Source organism: Podarcis vaucheri (genome assembly GCF_965113315.1).
Source record: "Podarcis vaucheri genome assembly, chromosome: 7".
In the NCBI taxonomy this organism is placed as follows: Eukaryota; Metazoa; Chordata; class Lepidosauria; order Squamata; family Lacertidae; genus Podarcis; species Podarcis vaucheri.
This window is the reverse complement of record NC_138765.1, coordinates 38,410,763-38,430,149: the sequence shown is the minus strand read 5'-3', so window position 1 is coordinate 38,430,149 and position 19,387 is coordinate 38,410,763. Positions and strand designations below refer to the sequence as shown.

The 19,387-nt window shown below is 40.1% G+C and overlaps 1 protein-coding gene across 3 annotated transcripts in view; it reads right to left on the bottom strand.

The window, feature by feature from the left end:
* Nucleotides 1-19,387, bottom strand: part of NUP93 (nucleoporin 93) — a 72,022-nt gene that overhangs the window by 33,324 nt on the left and 19,311 nt on the right. The window contains exon 1 of one of the 3 annotated variants that reach the window (XM_082233472.1): nt 7,038-7,274. The exons of the other annotated variants lie outside the window; for them this stretch is intronic. The gene's annotated coding sequence lies outside the window, so the exon portion shown is untranslated. Of the gene's footprint in view, nt 1-7,037; nt 7,275-19,387 lie in introns of those variants that run through there. 3 annotated transcript variants of the gene reach the window in all.

Here is a 19,387-nt window from a genome sequence, read left to right as displayed (position 1 = left end):
GCAATATATTTATCACAATATTCAAACCAGATTAAGGGACATCGAAAAACAAAACATTGGGTCAGCTGTAAAAAAAAATTGCTCCCCCAAGTTCTATGGTTTAAATACAACAGATAACAGGGGCACTTATATTTCAAAATTAATAATTCTATTCCAACACAGGGCCTTCATGTTAGCCCGACTGAACGTTTTCCCCTCAGCTTTTGTCAAGGACAGATATTTAAACATCCCCATAAAAAATAGAAGAAGAAGAAGAAGAAGAGTTTGGATTTGATATCCCGCCTTTCACTCCCCTTCAGGAGTCTCAAAGCGGCTAACATTCTCCTTTCCCTTCCTCCCCCACAACAGACACTCTGTGAAGTGAGTGGGGCTGAGAGACTTCACAGAAGTGTGACTGGCCCAAGGTCACCCAGCAGCTGCATGTGGAGGAGCGGAGACGCGAACCCGGTTTCCCAGATTACGTGACTACCGCTCTTAACCACTACACCACACTGGCTCTCAAATAGACATTGAATGCACCAGACACTGTAGAACATATTATTTAATACTGTCCATTCTACAACCAGTTACACAAATGTGTGCTATCCCCGTTTTTGGGTAGTCTAACATCACTGCACAATGAAAATATCAGATTCTATCTGTCTGACTCAGAAGTAACTGCAAGCATAGCTGAGTTTTTGTCAATAGTATCTCTTAAGAGTAGTGAATGGTACTATTTAGCGGGAAGAAACTCCAACGAAAACCCTCGTTATTACATATTTTACATGACTGTTTTTGTATATATTTTAACATTTATTTTATATATGGATGTTTTATGATGGCCTGTATTTGTAGTGCCGAATAAAGGCTTAGTGAAGTAGAGAAGGAACTACAGCATAGAGGGTGGGAGGAAAAGGCAGGGAGCATGGCCTCGACTTCCCTGAAGGCTTGCTCTTATCACACCAAACCATGGTTTGGCATTACACCTGAACCAGCTCACTATGACTTATTGCACTGAACTGCACTGCAGACTGGTGAGCATCTAGAATACCCTTAAATAAAAAAGCAAATGCAGCAGCTCTCTCTAACTTGACAACAAAATGATATACCACATGTGGTATCAAGCTTCGTAAATGTGTTTTAGCAACTATATATAAAAGTGTGGTCGTTTCTTTTGTTTGAAACTAAATGATGTGCAAATTAGAAAGGGAATTTTAAACCAAGTTTAGAACAAGGCTGACAGGTGAGGAGGTCTTGGAATTTTGTACACCCCAGTAAAACTCCAACATGTGCATAGAGAAGGAATCACAGTCCTCACACAAGGCTTCAAATAGCTGCATTGCTGCAGACAATGGACGCAACCCATCAAACACGACTGCTGGGTCATCTCCATTCATTTCAGGAAAGCTCAGACTGAGATACATACAGCCCACAATGATACAGCTGCGGCCATGAAGGATGGATCAGACCCAACACGGGGATGTTTAAAAGAGAAGTTCAATTACAACTGGAAATCTGACAAGGGCTCCTCATTTAATATTTGGGTGCCAGCTGAAGGGTTTGGATATCCAAAGCAAACTGAGCTAACCACCCTGAATAAGTTTGGTATATGAGACAATGCCATTTGGAATGGCAATTTTGCCAGTAAGTATGCAGAAAGCATGCAAACATGAAGAAGAAGAAGAAGGAGGAGGAGGAGGAGGAGGAGGGACTAATCTTACTGTCATTGACCTCCATTTTTATGAGGGTGCTTCAGACAACAACAGCAGCAATGGTGCCGGCAGCCATTTTAACCTTCAAATTCTGAAATAACTTCATCAGTTTGTTTGTTTTTTAAATTGAAATTTCTAACTCAAAGCATTGGGACGGGTACCATTAGTCGATCATGATTTAATCTAATTCTGCTTGTAATTTATTTCTGTTGAAATGTATATTAACACTGACATTTCATACTTGGCACCAGACACTTGTTAAGCTTTAAAAATGCATGCAATATGAATGGGGCATATGAGTGCATGGCAAGGTTCAGTTCTGAGCTGTCTCTAGGAGTCAATTCCACCTCCACCAGGCAGTAAATCTACTTTGAGTTAATAATCTGTTAAAGAGAGTAATTATAAATCCATGTAATACTACTTCAAAGTTTGAGCTGCATAAATATGTAGAAAAAAATAAAAATAAAATTAGTGCATTTGTTTTTTCTTTCACCTAATATTTCACTATCAGCAGAGGGTCCATACTGCTCCAAGGCTCCAACAATATTCTTCTCAGTTCTTGATGACCATTATTTTTGACAAAATAATTTAGTTCATAGCTGAGAATTTGCAGAAGGGACAGGAAAAGACCTCTCTTACTACATATTGGAAGCTTATCATCATTTGAAGGTCTGTGTCCCAGTTGATAGCCTGGACCTAAATTTGGGGTCAATGAATATTTGTTTACTATCAAACAAAGAAATTAAACCCTGTCTTATTTGGTTTCATTACTACCAAGCTATGTCACAGATTTCCGGACAGTAATTCTGTCACAGTTGTTGTGTTTTTTGGACCAGAGATTATTATAACCAATAATGGTGATGACAGAAAAATTAAACTAATTTTAACATTAAAAGTATACATTCTGCTTTCAGCCTTCCTCTGGGCTCAGCAATATACAGACTTCACAAAGTCAGTTCTGTAAGTAGTTCTGCAAGCTCTTGTAACTCCACATTCTAAGTGCTGGCTGAACTATACCTAGTGAAATGCTGGGACCAGTGCTTCAAATGCTATGACAAGCCATCTTGAGCATTGGCACGCCATTATACTTATAGCTGGATATATGCTACTGTGTATGGCACCCCGATAGAACACCTGTTCTAAACCACAAATTGACCATTTCCACTGATGTCCTGTCCCCTCGCATTAAGTTGCAGGAACTCATATGATGCTTCTAAGGAGCAAAGCATGGTTTTTTGAAAGAAAGGTTAATCTTCTGAGGCACACAGAGAGAGTCCTTTTAAATGATAGTTTATTCTTAGAATAGAGAAATGCCGTAATAAGAAAAAGATAATTTCAAATATACTTTTCCATTAAAGAGGCTCCCATATACACTTGCTCAAAACTGGATGCAAAGGTATAGAAAAGGGAAAAGGAGTTATTTCTGGTTCTAGAATGGAAACTGAAAAATGATGGTCATAACTGGCAGCAAGCAGAACTGAAAAGAATCATCTTCCTCAGAATGAGCAAGGGGAACGCCCTGAAATCAGGCTAGTTAACTAATTTTTCCTCGTGACGCCATTTTATTGCTTTTTGCTGCCATTTTAGTACTGAAGTTACACATATGCCTTTTATTTTTCAAGGAGGCAACATTAATGCTTTCTTTCTCAAACAACCTCAAAATAATCTAGATGTGTCTTTTCACCCTTCCTTCTTTTATGTAGCTGTGGTTTCTGCTATTGCACTGTCCTCAGGTACAAGGGGCAGAAAAGCACAATTCTGCTACTCCAGGACCCCGCCTTAGCTCTCAGCATTCAAGCAGGGTTAGGAAATTATGAAAAATCAATGGAAAGAGGCTTTCTTTGGGAATACAAGAGGTAGGGGAGTCTGTTTCCCAATATAAAGACAAAGAGAAGCTTCATGAGCCATAGGGACTTGGGCTACAATCCTATACTCGCTTACCTGGGAGTAAACCCCAACTGTACTCAACAGGGCTTACTTCTGAATAGCCATGCATAAACTTGTTACCCAAGGAGAAGTTTATTTTTTGAAAAAAAGAAAAAGTAACACACACATACCCCATCTATCTCTAGTGTCTACCTGGACACAACACTGCGCCTTTGCCATTGCAAAGAAGTCTGATTTTAACATTCATCATATTAGAAACACTTTAAAAACCATCATAAATTAGCTGATAAAAACCCCACCATTGGTGTAGAATCATTGGCTTCAAATGAGTTATATCAGTGAACAGCTTCCCTGGAATGCCGTTCAAATATCAAAACCAAAACCAATAGCCCCTCTAAAATATATAAGAAAACCACCCAGCAATTAACACTGTCACTGATCCTCTGTCCTACTGAGTTTCTTAGGCTGAAAAGGCAGCTCCTCTGTCTTCCCCATGTTACTCCTGTTCACATGATATCTCTCCTTTTTTTTCAACAGTCAGCCCTCTGGCTCCCTGTCAGAAAAGCTTCATCTGCAGCTTTTCAGAAGCATTTTCATAGCTGGATTTTTACCGACACATATATTCTTGTACTATTGCAAATGGAGCTATACGCTTCATAGCAACTACATTAAAATGTAGTGCATGTGCTCAAACACATTTTTTTAAAAGCTTCTTTGCTGCCCACATTTCACACTCTTTGGTTCATTTTAGCTTTGTTTCTTTAAGCTTGAAAGCTTCCCCAGACCTAAAATACAACTGATTTTAACCACTTCATTTTTCTTGCCCTGAGACAATCCCATGTACCTGCTTATGATTCTTTTCCCTGGAAACACTAAAGATCTTGCAGTTTCTGTAAAAAAGCCAAGAGTTATAAGCTTCCCCACTACCCCACCTTCCATCTACCAAGTGTTCAGCATCTGCACACACCAACGCCCACTTGCTGGGCAACGCCTGCTTCGAAAAAGCCTTCTCGGTATATTGCAAGCACTGAAATATGATAACCAAGTTAAATGGAGATGCAAAATGCAGAACCAGGAGATGGACACGCTCACTCACTGCGACACTTTTGAAAATGTCATTTAATAATTTTCTTTCTGAGCATTTGAAGGGTTGGAAGAACTTTGTCACAATCAAACTTTCAAAGCTACAACCTATTTTTCCCAGACTGGTATGATCAATGCGTATCAAACAAAGGGGCAGCAAGCATGAAAATACCATACTTGATATTAATACATTAGGGTGGGGTGGGGCGAGGCAATTTGGAAGAATCAACAGATCTGAGACTTCAGGCGTCTACTTTAAATAGTTATCTCATACATTGCACCAAGACAGTCACCTATGACTCTTAAATTCAAATAAGACAAATTGCAACAATACCATTGGAAATTAATGAATCATTTGTTAAATAGATAATTAGACTGAGAAACAAATACTATTCCTCCTCTGACAGCAGAGGGGGGGGGAGAGAAGGAATCACTCTTGAGCAAAAAAAAAAGTTTTAAATAGGTGGTGATACGGCTGGAATTAATTTGTTCATTTCTGTTAAAACATTTGGCCTTATAAAAATGGTACATAATTAAAAATGGATATAGTTCCTAAACCATTATACAAATTAAATGTGTATAGAAATTTGATGTTTGAAACATTATTTAACACAATCTACAAAAATTATTTAATAATAACCATGTATTTTATCAATTCCTGCTATAATAAGTGATTTATGTCCATTAATTATTGTAGGCTTGATGAAGAAACACTGCTTCTGCAATAAATTCCCCATTTTAAACTTTTTCACACTTATGACCATGAGACCAATGTGGTAAAGACACACAGAAGACAAAAGGTTTCCATTTTCCCTCATTCAACAGTATGCATATCCACACCCTCATTTTTTAAAATAAAAAATAAAATGCATACTCTCTTCTATAGAATGTATGTGATATGTTAAAAAGACATGAAAGCTAAACATTTTAATCACAAACACACAAGACAACTGCAACCCAAAAACACCCAGAGCATGGTTTTAAAAGACGCAAGCTGGACCTAGGGATTCTAGATGGGGATTTAGGTGTCTCCCCCTCCCACCTCCCCATACGTTGATTTACAGAGCTCATATTTGAACTCTGGTTCCCACCCTCTTCAGACAAAGGAAAATAATTTGCTATAAGACAGTGCAAAACTGCAAGAACAACTGAGGCATCTCCCACTTAGGGACAGTGGCAAGCTCCATCTTTGCATGAACATCTCATTGTCTCTCCTCTCTCTCATATATATATATATATATATATATATATATATATATATATGGGATTGCCAGGCTGTCTCTGTAGCAATGCTCCCTTTTAAACCAGGCTTAACACACAACTGTTTGGTCAAAGAATGTTGCCACACAGCAACATCTGTGTGCCAAGCTAGTTGTCGCATTTCTCATGGAACAAGGAAAAGGGACCAGGCAACCGTCCAGTCTGCACCTTAATGATTTTAAAGTACAACCTCTAAACTGGTTGGATGAATCCTTAACTGCCTGTACCACATCAAGAGATGTATAAAATAGAAACCTTTCTTTAGCTTAGCTTCCCCAACGAAGGAAGAATACTATGTTACAGACAAAACCAAATCAGCCACTCCACAGAAATATATGCGCGCTCTCTCTCTCTCCTTCGTTGTTTTACATGGCTAAGAAATTCTAAGTTCAGAGTACTGACTCATGCCCAAAACCTAACATGGTAAAAAGTGACTGACTATCAATTATACTTAATTCAAACCACTTTCAGTGGGGGAGAGAATATACTTCAAAACCACGAAATAAATAATAACTCTTTATTTATTGACACCCTCCCTTAAAATTAGGGCTTCATCTATATATTTCACAACTGAATTTCTAAGAATATAAAGCAAGTGTCTATACAAACTGGAACATATACAGATTTCCACCACAGTTATATCACAAATCCAATTTACAGATATTTCTCTTTGAAAAATCTACCACCCAAGGATGGTAATATCTTCAATGAAATCAGCAGGCTACACCTTAAAAACGTAGCACTCCTGACTTTTGCCTACATTTTAAGAAAATAAGCAGCAAAGGATTCTAAGGAGGTGAATAAATGGATATATTTTAAAAGCAGACAACAGACGCCCCTCCCTTACAACTGTTTCAAAGGGAGAAGGGGAATTAGCAGAAGCAAAAATCTAATATTTTATTTTTAAATTATCACAGCTCTTTTTCTAAATTAACTCCCAATTTCTACATATTTAAAAACAATCCACATTTGTATCTTTCATTACTACAGAAAAGAAAGAGCTAAACTGTTCATGATTGAGTTCTTTGTGTTTTAAATATACATGCATTTAAACAAACAAACAATGTGTAAAATGCATTCCTATCTTGTGGGCTACAGAACTGAGAAGTTACAAACCTTGTCGGGGTGAGTTGCAATACTTTAAATGCCTGGCATTTGGTTCCAGGCACCTCAAATCTTCCTATATCAGAGCTCACAGTTTTTCTTCTCAAGGGTGGGAAACCCCCTGCAAGCTCTGCTATGGCTGAGACAGTGAAGAGTCCAGCAAGACAATGAGAAAACAGCTGTTCCCACAGTGGAACACCACTGCCAGCAAAGCAGCGGTGGCATTTGCTCAGGGCTGTCCTTCACCAAGGATAGGCAGCACTGGTGTGAAACCAGTTACTGAAGGGAGCGTTTATAGGTTACAGAAGGATACTTTATTGTTAATGGAATGTACCATGTAAGATTTAAGAGCGGGGAGGAGAGAAGGGAAGGAAAAGATGAGATGCAAGCAGAGAAAGATTTAACAAGGGTTTATTTTTCCCACCCCCACCCCCAAGCCACTGCAATTACACCAATGTGAATTTTTGATGACTTCCGACATCTTGCATGGTTAATAACCGTTTCAGCTGTCATGTTTGGTTAATGTGGAAAATGCATTTCCTGCACTGGAGATGCAGGGCTGTGGCTACACATTGCAACACCAGCTTGTAAAGCTATTCTCTTCACAAGCCACCATGAATTTGCACAAAACAGGAGGCTGCAATAAGGGACAGCCAGATCATCATTATTATATAGAAATGTGATTCTGCCATCTTAAGACTCACAGAAGACTCTGGAACAATGTCTGCATTCTTATTTACACACTGATGGCTGGCGGACTGATTGGCACCTTTGTTCACTAAAATATGTTGCTTGCATTCTTGACGAGGTTAGATCTGGGTGCTGCTGGGGTTCACTAAGAAGCCAAATAATATACACTGTCCGAGATGTACCTATGCATGTATTTTCTAATTCACACACTCACATGCATTGCAGTCACACGTAACGCACAAAACCATACGCGATATAATAACATTATTATTCTGCAGCGTGTATTTAACCTCAAACTAGTGATTGTGGCTGGCTACAAAAGGAAGAAAATATTCCATGCAGAAAAAGGTTTCAAAAGCCAAAGAAATGTTTCAGCAAGTGATAAGGCTGGGCGTGGTATGTTTAACATATGTCGGTCATCGTCGACATAGGAAATGCTATACGGCAGCAGCTACACAATTAAAATCAGGAACGTGGGGGATACAACAGAACCAAGATTAAAGCATGCTGAAAGAGCCAGTCACCCCACAATTCAAGGCAGGCCAGCCTTTCCTGAGAGTCAGGTGATGGTGCCATCATTACAGTGCAGAAATCCAGAGAAGAATCGAGAAGTGGGTGTTTCCTCCTCCTCTCCATCTTGCCTCACCCAACCCTCATCATAAAGAAAAATAAGGAGCATTAACAGACACAATTGCAAATGCGCAGGGTACAAGGCCACGATAAAGCATTTTACAAAGCACAGCTAATGGCCCAGAGCCCTCCATTAATGCACATGATATTCTTTATCAATGCAGCTAGTGAACTTCATGAGCTGAGCTAAAGGGTTTTTTAAAAATAAAAAAATACAGCTGTACATTAAAATTGCATTCAATGGTGTATCAATTGTGCCAAACCACTACAAACTGGCAATACCTGATAAAACATTTTCTTTGTTTACTGGATTTAAAATCTGCCCCATCCACATGGGTTTAGGGGACGTACTTTATGAAATACAACAGTAAACCATAAAAAAATCACAAAACAATACCCAAAACCATAGACATTTTAAAGATATACTCCTAATGTAGCTCTCACACATGTTCACCCACAGAAAACATCTCTATGTGGTTTTGAATTTGTCCAACATACTGTATTGCATATTTAATGAGGGCTCTATCAGACGAAGAAAATAAAGTTGGAGATAGGCAGGAAGCCACTCCTTGAAGGGTCCAAAACCATTTTGGGCTTTGTCGGTCAAAGCTAGCATCTCAAATTGTGCCCTATTAATGAAATGAAGTTAGTGTGGATGGGAGAAATAAGCCACTCCAATGGAGCAATCTCCATTGGAAGGCAGGTGTTAAGAGTCCTAAAGATTTGTTCTTTTTCCACAATCATACTTTGTAAGAAAAAATTATAGTATAGTTCAGCAGGAAAAATGGCAAACTTGGATAACCCAAGTTCAAATTCCAGCTAGGTTGCAGGCTTGTGGTTTTGAGTGACCAATTCCCTCTCAGTTGCAGTTTTGTAGAAGTGAGTGTGTGTTTGAAGGAAAGGGGGAGAAATAGAATAACATACTATCAAATAAGCACACGCAGAGAGAGAGAGAGAGAGAGAGAGAGAGAGAGAGAGAGAGAGAAGAGCACACAAGCCAGAGACAAATTTAAATTCTGATTTTCAGACTGAGTGTCTGGCTTCCACTTTGGAACTGAATTATGAGATATTGGGGTGGGCTGCAACAACTGGCAAGGCTTATTGAATGGCAAACAGCAGAAAAAGCCTTGTGAAGTTAAGTGAAATATAGAATTATAAATGTTATGTTTCCTGGATGCCATAAAGTTACAATATGTGCTTAGTAATTCAGGCATTTCAATGTCAAAGGCCAAGTAGGGACTGCCTGCCTGAGACTGGTTCTCAGGCTACACAAGCATCCAAGTGGCCTCTTCATTGCTGCACTTTTGTCCTTTGAAATTAGCAACACCTGAGTGCTGGCTCACTTTGCTGTGACAAGGAACAATCCTAGGGGAGCAGTTCCTTTATCACTGCAAGAAGCCAAACCCGCCTTGTTTCAGATCAAACAGATGCTGTACTCAGAAGCTGGAACCTTGTACCAGCAGTCTCAAGGGTGAGAGTTGGGTATCTCTTACACAGAGATTCTCAAAAGGGGAATCCAACTAGATGCCATTTCAGGAAAAGCTGTCTAGTTTCAGGTGAAACAGAGACAGGAAGAGGACCATCTCCTTTAAAAAGATCTAACTCAAGTGTTTATCTTTTTTATTCTAAGGGGTTCAGTTAGTGCACAAGTCTTCTACAGTGGCAAATGTTTTTGCAATTCATATGCAGGACCGCAGATATCCTGCACAAAAGAAGGGTGATCTAGTTTCTATATGCAATAAACACAACACCAAATTCTGTAACCAAATCCAGTATGCAAACAAAGCAAATCCGTATTTTCTGCATAATTTATTCTGATTTTTCTCAAGGCCACCCACAAGACTGCTGGGGCCAGGAATAGAAAAGGAGAGGTGACCATGAGTGTTGCTCACAGGTCAGGTGCATAGGGTACTCTGGGCTGATGGGAAGTGGAGATGGAAAAGAGACCCCTATGAAGAAGCAAATAGACTAAAATTAAATGAACTCCATGGGATGAGCACTGCCTATTAGAGGCAGAGCACATGATTTGAATGCAGAAGGTCCCAAGTTCAAACCCTGGCCAATCCAGTTAAAAGATTTCATATATCAGAGCCAGGAATTTCCTCCTCCTGGGACCTTGGAGAACCACTACCAATCAGAATAAACAGCAAACAACTTGACAGACCAACTGTTATTTCTGTATGAAACCACTGGGGAAAATCATCAGGGAGACAGGGCTGAGTGTTCACCAGTATGCAGATGATACCCAGCTCTACCTTTCATTTAAATCACAACTAGTGAAGACAGTGAACGTCCTGTGTGAGGGTCTGGATGCAGTTGGAGGTTGGATCAGGTTGAATCTCAACAAGATAGAAGTACTGTTTCTGAGGGACAGGGGTCAGGCAGGTCTGGGGGACTTCCTGGTCCTGAATGGGGTAACTGTACCCCTAAAGAACCAAGTGCACAGTCTTGGGGTCTTTCTGGACTCTCAGCTGTCCATGGTGGTGCAGGTCAATACACTCTACATGGGATTACCTTTGAAGGTGACTCAGAAACTACAATCAACCCAGAATGTGACTACCAGACTGAAGACTGGGAGCAGCCACCAGAGACCATATAACACCAGTCCTAAAAGATCTACATTGGTTCCCAGCGCATTTCTGAGTACAATTCAAAGTGTTGGTGTTGACCTTTAAAGCACCAAACAGCTTCAGCCCTGTATACCTGAAGGAGCATCTCCACCCCCATCATTCAGCCTAGGCATTAAGGTCCAGTTCTGAGGGCCTTCCGGCGGTTCCTTCATTGTGAGAAGAAGTTACAGGGAACCAAGCAGAAGGCCTTCTCAGGAGTGGTGCCCACCTTGTGGAATGCCCTCCCATCTAAGAGATAACAATTATACAACTTTCTAATTGAAGGCATAGAGCTTGGTTTCTTCTCCTTCATCATCATCATCATCATCATCATCATCATCATCATAATTTATTTATATCCCACCCTCCCCAGCCAAAGCCGGGCTCAGAGCGGCTAACAACAGTAAAAATAAGCTGTGAAAACATTCCCACTACACAAGTGGGTATTCCAACCATGATATCCTGGATGTGAGTCCAGGAAGACCTGCTCCCTGTCTTGCAGGCCTTTTCTGTCCTAGCCTGGGTGAGGCCCTGACTGACTCCAGCTACAAAAGGGCCGAAGGCCATGTTTGCAGACTCAGGTGACTGAGCTTCCACAGCTGCCACCTGCCATGAATCACCACTGGCAGCAACAGCAGTAGGTATGTTCTATGCTTAATATTTTATTCTCTTGCTAATTATATTTTAAATGTGCATTTTATATTTGACTTTGTTTAGTAATGTTTTCTTTTGAAATAAAGATTTTTTTTGTTAACTGCTGCATTAAATGTGCATTCTGGAATTGACTTCTTTTGCAATGTTTTACAGTGGTACCTCGGGTTACATACGCTTCAGGTTACAGACTCCACTAACCCAGAAATAGTGCTTCAGGTTAAGAACTTTGCTTCAGGATGAGAACAGAAATTGTGCTCCGGCGGCACAGCGGCAGCAGGAGGCCCCATTAGCTAAAGTGGTGCTTCAGGTTAAGAACAGTTTCAGGTTAAGTACGGATCTCCAGAACGAATTAAGTACTTAACCCGAGGTACCACTGTATTTTGAAATTTTTCAGATAATATTGATTTGAATGTATACTTTATATTTGACTTTCTTCTGCAGTGTTTTATTTTGGATTGTTTTTATTTGATGTTTTAGGGTAGGTTAAAAATATAAAGTAGTAGAGAAATGAAATGAATAATAAAAAAATTAAAATGAAGAGCTTCTTATGGTGTCCCAACCTAGATTCAGACATCATGCTTCTTTACCTGCTTGTGCAAATGGGGCTACAAAGTGAAATTTTTTGAGCTATGAACACTAGCTTGCAACATATTTACAATATGGCTTACAAAACTTGCTTTATATATTAGCATTACTATGTACAAACACGGCTACTGTAAAACACAACACATCTCAGGACAAGCAACTGTAAATACAATCAGAGTGGTGCATTCAAATGAATGAATGAATGAATGAATGAATGATGTATGGTCAAGCAGACTAAAACAAAAATAAAAAATAATGTTGTGAGATAGAAATTTTTATGCACTTGGTTTGCAGGGTTGTCCCAATCCTTAATCTAGCAGGCGCAGAAAAACCAAACCAAACCAAAAAATCTCAAGCAGCCACCAGCATTGATGCCTGAAGCCAGACTTTGCTGGCAAAGCTTAGCCCACTGCTGCATAAACAGAATGGAGCATTTTCCCTTTGAATTTGGCAGAAGTTACAAGGGATAATGATCAGGTCTAAAGGCGATGACAGTTCTGCAAACCACTGCTTTGCAAGCATGTGGCGCAGTGGACTGCAGTGTAGACATGTCCTATACAGCAGAGAGTGATACCCTTCCTGCAGCGGTCTGGGAGGGAAGGTGAGGAGTTTCCTTCTTTAAGTGGCAGTAAAGATTGGCACTCAGACGGGCTGTGCTGATTCTGCCACGAAAATCCCACTCACCAATTAATGGTGTCTTTTGCCCGGCTGAATGGAGAGCTCGCTCACAATTCAGCAGCCTGACAGAATGCTGGCTTTTATACACACACAAGGAAAAAGCAGGAATCGGTTTTAATTAGGAGTTTTTTTAACAAACAACCTAGGGTATTAATTGTGCTCTTGCCATCAAGTGATAATTGAGATGTAATCAAACAAAGAGTAACAAGTGTCCATTATCTAAAGGACTGCGTTGTTGAAGGTTTGGTCTAAGAGGAATTTGTTGGCCTGTTTGTATAGGGAGGGGTTTTCTTCCCAAATAAAGAAGTGCGGTGAATATTCAAAACCTTTTCAGCCTCTGCACACACAAAGAAAAACAAGAATCATTTTAAAAACATCAGCTCAATGTTAAGGTGGCTGGCTTGACAAAGTGCAACTATGGTGGCTTTGAAAGGGCCAAGGAGGACTAAGGGCTTGATCCCAGGCTCTGTTGCACATGAGGCACAGCAGGGGTCAAGGGCTCTGGCTCCTTCTCCCATGCAAGCAGGCAGATCCACCCCTACCCCTTTCCCAGCTGAAGAAGTTGCTGCTTCTTTTATTTGAGGGAGGGAAAATTTCCTTGTGCCACAGAGGCTCAGAGCTCCCAACACCGGCAAAAAGTGAAACAGGGAAAGTGGTGCTCATCTGATTCCAGAAGGAAGCAAGGTAGGATAGTGCTAGTCTGCTCAGCTTTCCTTGCACAGGATGCTGCAGTAGAAGTCTCTGCTTGTGTTGCAACAGCTACAGGAGTGCGTACGATCAAGCAGCAAGTCTTATGCTTTGCACTGCGTATTAATCCTTCTGCAAATCACGTACAAAGACAAACACACAACTCTGGGTTTTTAATTCAGAACCCTGACCTGGCCAACATCTTTTCACCAGACAACTGCAAGAGCAGAGGCAAGCCAAACTGAAATCCCTCATGTTACAAGGCAGTGCCCTGTAGAAGTCAAACGAAAGCTACATTAAAATGGCTCTCAGCCAGACTGTTTAAACAGAATACAAGGCTTTTGCCATGGTAAGCCAATGCTTTTTAAGCTCCCCCTCTCCCTCTCATTCACACACATATACCACTTTTGAGTTAACAGCATTTTTATTATCAACACCCTGTCAAGGAACAGAATCCCCAGAGATGTGAAATTCCCAAGATGCCCATCACCAAAGCATATAAGCAGCACCACCAACTGCTTCTGTTAGCCTAATCTTGGGGTCTTTAATAATGTCAAAAAGAACCCATTTATAACACCTGCAATTAAGGTGGGAAATCTGTGGCCCTCCAGATATTTAGATTACAACTCCCCTTTTCCCTGCCCACTGGACATCCTGGCTAAGGCTGATAGGAGTTGTAGTCCAACAATATTGAGAGAGCCACAGGGTCCCGACCACTGCTTTGAGCAAACATTTAGATATATTGGGTTGAAAATAATAAACCCCAAACCAACCTAACCTCCCCATGCCTCCAATGTTTAGCTATGCTATCCCTTTCACATGGGCAACAAAGCGCCTTGCACATGGTCCCAGTTCTTAGTTAAAGCCCCTTAAAAGGCACATCAACTGTCTGCTTTAATAATGTCTCTTGAGTTCTCTTCCTAGAAAAAGAGAACGGATATACCACCACCCTCCAATTGTAGGACAAGTCAGCACAAATGAATATTACTCCACTTTAATATGAATTTAAATGACTGCACTGACCTTTAGACAGCTAATTTGATCTTGTCGGCTTTAAAACAAAATCTTAACAGCTGCATTCAGAGGACTGGTTAAAGTTTGTAACTGTTTTTCAGATCCTTCCCCCGCCTCCCCTCTGCTTTTAAAAGTCAGCTTTACCAAATCTAATAATTATAGGCAGCTGCAAGTGCATCTCACTGGCAGCCTGATTAACAAAGGGAAGCAGAGAGGAGAGCCTGACAAATGGGGTTAGAAAGAACTGCCTTGGTGCTGACCACAAATTACTTCCCAGGTAGAGCCAGCAAGAAAGCAGCAGGAGTCATTATGGGTGTGGGTGGGTGTGTACACCCCCCCCCCCCACGGAACGGACAGGCACCCACCTTTCCATTTTACTCACTCATAGCAAGAGCCTGGTAATTAATGGTCTTAATCCACTACTAGAGATTGAGAAAAATCTCCTCAATACAGTCCAACAATGCATTCACTTCAGTGGAAATAAAGCTTCAAGCTACCAGTAATTGTAATCCTTTTGCACTAACCATGCAGAAAGCAATTAAATCCAGCTATTTCTCTTTCTCTTAGGGCCATTTCACCCCACAAATGGTCCCAAGAAAGGGCTGCTCCAAATTATTGAAATTTATACCCTACATTATAGAATGTAGGCCTGGAGGATAAATTTGGTTTAATTCACACTTCCCAAAACAATACATAAACTAAAACACAGCTGTCTTTTGAAATGCATCCTTCTAAGAATCTTACAATACAATTCTCCAATCAAACACTGTTCATGCAAAAAGGTGCATATTGGGGGGAATTGTTAAAATCCATACCTTGGTGGGTACATTAAGAGAAATGTGTACTACATTGTTGCAAAACTTCAAGATGATTTTTTTTTTAAATTACAAAGTGATGCAGAAAGGTGGTGAATGGAACTTAAGACTGTAAAATGAAAAAACGAGACACAACAAAATCAATAGATTTGTCTGTCTATAGCAGAATGTGAATGCACCTGGTGAGTACATTGAGAAATGGTGTAAAATCGCTGTAAATGGTGTAAAATAGTTTTCCCCACCCAGGAAAAAACAGCTGTTTTTTTCTCATGGCTTCAACGTTTCTGGAAATTTTACATCTATAGTTTCCAAGATATTAACTGAAGTGAGTTTCAGCACTCTCAGAGCTTAGACCAACATGTAACACCACCTTTTGTTCTCAGATGCAAAGGCAACACTTTAGGTGCTAAGTACTTGTACAAATATACTGCTTAAGTGACTACTGTTCCTTTTTCAATTGGGGAGGATGGGGACCTAGGTATCATCCATGTGACCTCCTAGGTGCCCCACCAGGTCTGGGTTCCACCACTTGACTATCAAGATCTCCAGTGTAACGATGGCACATGGCACCAGAACCTAAATCATTTCAGTGGATTGGGGCCTGGTACAAGCCATGTGCACCCTGGGATATATTCTCCTCCTCCCTGTTACCTGACCCCAGCTCTGACCCTTTTGTCTCTATGAAATGCTACGTGGCATGAACACAGGGATCCTGGCTTTATTTGCAGCAGAACAACCAGGAAATAACATTGACAATGATCCTGAGCTGGAGAACGGTCATGCCAAAACTAGTTTTAGATACAACCATACATCACTCAAGCCTGGCCCTGAAACTGTATGACTAATAGTTGGCATTTATTTTTTTCCATGCTAACCACTACATCCATGATGAAAATGTGAAAACTACCTGCTTAGAAACCTATGATTCACAACAGATATGGCCTGCACCAATTCAAATAAAAGGGAGGGGGAGAGGGTTACGCCCAAGGGTTAAGACAGAATGCCCACCTCTGTAATAGAAAATGTTTTTAATTAGAAAAAGGGTTTAAAGAATGCAATCAAATTCTTGCCCTTTCAGGTCTACCGAGACACCTATTAATTCACCCTCCTGCAGATAGTTTATTATCTCTTGCAGCAGCAAGTAACTAAAGAAGTAGAGCAGAGTGACCCAAATTGGCATTGTAATTATTTAAACCTATAAATAGTCATTGTCACTGCATAAATTAAAATGCTATATGGTAATGCCCTCTTTCTGGCTGTGCTGAAGTATGTTGGCACATAATATGATACAATACGATCAATAGAGCATTTCAAATATGCAGACCTTATTAATCACACCTGCTTAGTAGCTGAAAAACCATGTGTTTACATGCCTTTTTTGTTAGCGTAAATACTGACTGCAATATATATAATTTTCTAATGTTCATACAAAATCAGCCTTAAACTATCCAATGTAACAAAGTATTCTATATCTTATACATATTGATACAACAAAATGAGAGCATTCTAGCTTACACATTGTGAGAGATTACCTATTTTTTATTTTTATTATCATTGCTTATTATTATTTATTATTTGCTTTTCATCCACCCTTCCTCCCTAGAGACAACAGCAGACAGCAGACAACAAGGCAATAAAAGCAATACAAGCATTTTAAAACAAGCCAAATGTCCCACAACTAACTAATAAAGTCAAAGATGCCAGAAACAATGTCTTTCAATTACCCAGTACTGGCAAGGCAGCACACAACAGTGGTGTCACCACCAACAGGGCCTCCACTGCCAATCATAAAGCCAAATATTGTTGATACTGAAAATATGCCAACGTCACTCAAGAGTAGTGGGGAAGATAGGTCAGGACATTGTTGTTCTGGATTTCACTTTGCCCACAAGATCACCAGCACCTCCTCATCAGGGACAGCTTAAACATTACCCACATAAGATCACTCCCACTTGAGCCAGCAAGTCTTGCCTATATTGCGTTCTATGGGGTTGTCACTAGGCACCATGGATGAACTCTGATCTGAACCTGCTGGCTGAAAACATCTGCAAAAATCCAGAGTGATGCTCCACACAGAAAGCAAGGGAACTTTTTTTTAACCACTATAAAGCAAAATACTTCCATATTTATTTCAGAGAAGAAATCAAAGTGCCGTTTCCGATCATATCATCACCAATAATACCCAAACCACCACCAACTCAAGAAGCTGAAGCATTCAGGCTTCTTACAAAAAATATATATCATTTATTTGTTTACATATTTACCACACCCAAATGAACAATGCTACTTCTAAAGGTAATCCCAAGATGTGATGTTACCAGACTGAAATGACAGTACAATACAATACACAAAACATAATGACGTTCATGTCTTTTCTATGCTATGCTTTTTTAAATAAGACAAACCTGAGTAATGTGCATTAAAGAGCCATCCTTCCTAGTATTGGCAAGATAATAAATATTAAAACAAAAGAAACTGCAGGCTTCATGTGCTTTTAAAATTAAACTCACATTAGTACTCTAAGGACAGATGGCCAACGTGCATTATAAACTGCAGAACTGCAACCTATCCTGGCCCAAAGCCAAAAGCTTAATGGACGTTCCAAGGCACCAAGTAAGGAAATAGTTCTGTATTAATGTCTACAAATAAGTCAACAATCAATGCTTCAATATTACCGTAAATATGTGATACACCCTTTGAAACTCACTCTCCAGTAAAAGCCTAACCTCAGCTGTAAGCACAACAGCTGAAATCTTAAGGTAGGAAAGAAACCCAATTTGTTATCACAGCTATTGAAACAGATTTACCTTCCTGGCCCATGCAGTATTTTAGTACTGCAAAGTAATTTTTTATCCTATATCCTGTGGTCACCCTAAGGTATAAAATTTTATAAAATGCAGCACTTAAACTGTAAATAAAAAACGCAGATCAGCAGATAGACAAAAAAAGGGAGAGACAAACTGCTTAGGTATTTAGTTCAACATTTACCATTCTGCTGCCCTCCAAATGTGTTGCACTACAACTCTCATCAGCCCCTGTCAACTATTAGTGAAGGCTGATTGAGGTTCAAACACAGCCCTGAGAGCATCTGGTACTTTCATCAGCCCTACAACCTCCTCCAATTAAGATAGCATGGAAATCTGCAGATAGAACATGGAGCTGTGGGTTGTAGCCAGCTACATTCTACTCAGAGTAGATCCACTGAAATTAGGAGGCCTAACTTAACCATGTCTAGTAATTTCAACAGGTCTACTCTTAGTAAAACCTCTCTTTTTTCCAGGGGAGCAGTACAAAAACATTTTGCCACCCCAGCTGTTATGGTGTCTGGCAAACTGCAAGCCCAGATGGAAGGCTGCTTGCACAAAACATGTGGTTGTGTTGCAACATCATGCCTCACACCCAAAGAGTGTTCCTCGTTATCCTGTGGAAAAGTGATAAGGTGGGTGCCACAGGGTTCTGTCCTGGCCCTGTTGTTGTTCAACATCTTTATAAACAACTTGGATAAAGGTATTGAGGGGATGCACATCAAACTGGGAGGGGTAGCTAAAGCTGCATAATACAGAATTGGGATTCACTATGACCTTAACAGATTGGAGAACTGAGCCCAAACTAACAAAATGAATTTTAATAGGGACAAATGTAATGCTCTGCATTTAGGTTGGAAGAACCAGCTGCACAAATATAATGGGGACATTTAGCTTGCCAGTAGTACAAGTAGAATTGATTTAGGGGTCTTAGTAGACCCTCAAGCTCAACATGAGTCAATAGTATGATGAAGCAGCAAAAAAGTGAATGCTACTCTAGGTTGCATCAACAGAAGTCTAGTGTCCAGATCAAGGGAAGTAAAGTAGGGCAACAGGGAGTAATTACTCATTTATGTGTACAATGGGCACAGTGGCATAGTTTGGAGCTTAGCCAAAAGGAGGAGACTGGATGCTCTTGCTTCTGTTACAAACTAACCATCGTTTCATGTTATATCCAAACTTGGCCACAATGTATT